The following is a 777-nucleotide window of genomic DNA, read 5'->3' on the forward strand; positions in this document are numbered from 1 at the left end:
GTGTCAGCGGTGATCACTTCTTCACATCAGCACCTCAAGATACCACACAGTTTTATGCTGGGCCCAAGTCGCATTAATTGAACTAATTATATCATAAGGAGTTATTGTTGAGCTGCTGGGAAGTTCTGACAAAATGTGAAATAATAATGAATAACTCTAGTGCTGTCTAATCATAGGACAGTGGGACTGTGATCAGGTGTTAAAGTACATTCTGTGTGGTATTAGAAAGTTTAGTATACCTGACAACAGCTAGCGCTCCAGTAGCCCAACGGTTACGATGCACATCACAAAACTGTTAGATAAAGGTGTATTGTGGTTCCATAGTGTAGTGGTCATCACGTCTGCTTTACACGCAGAAGGTCCTGGGTTCAATCCCCAGTGGAACCAAGTTTCCTTCTTGCTGCTGAAGTCAGTGTATGAATGTATAGTCAAAGGAAATCTTCATCATAAGCTCAGTGTAATCAAACGACTCGTTGTGGCTCCATGGAGTAATGGATAGTGCATTGGACTTTTAGGCATAGATGAAATAATTCAAAGGTGGTGGGTTCAAGTCCCACTGGAGTCACATTGTGAACTTGCTTAGGATAAAATGTCTCTGTTCAAAGAACTGACATTTCATGGCTTTATTTATATGCATTTTGATATGAGATGAAATTTGGGCAAAAAGCAAACAAAGAAAAACCTTTGCCAGCAGCTGCACAAACCGAGATGATGAATGTGTCACAGGTTTTTGAGGTAAGTGGGACTCAAATGCAGCCAACTCTTGGGAGAACGGTT

At 41.1% G+C, this 777-nt stretch overlaps 1 non-coding gene across 1 annotated transcript; it reads left to right on the forward strand.

Moving 5' to 3' along the window:
• Positions 1–314: 314 nt before the first annotated feature.
• On the forward strand, positions 315–387 carry trnav-uac (transfer RNA valine (anticodon UAC)). Its single transcript has one exon. It is a non-coding gene; the product is annotated as a tRNA-Val (tRNA).
• The last annotated feature ends 390 nt before the right edge of the window (positions 388–777 follow it).

The sequence above is a fragment of the Seriola lalandi genome, unplaced genomic scaffold, assembly GCF_002814215.2.
Source record: "Seriola lalandi dorsalis isolate HSWRI2012SDOR001 ecotype SW California unplaced genomic scaffold, Sedor1 jcf7180002054985, whole genome shotgun sequence".
NCBI classification, from domain to species: domain Eukaryota; kingdom Metazoa; phylum Chordata; class Actinopteri; order Carangiformes; family Carangidae; genus Seriola; species Seriola lalandi.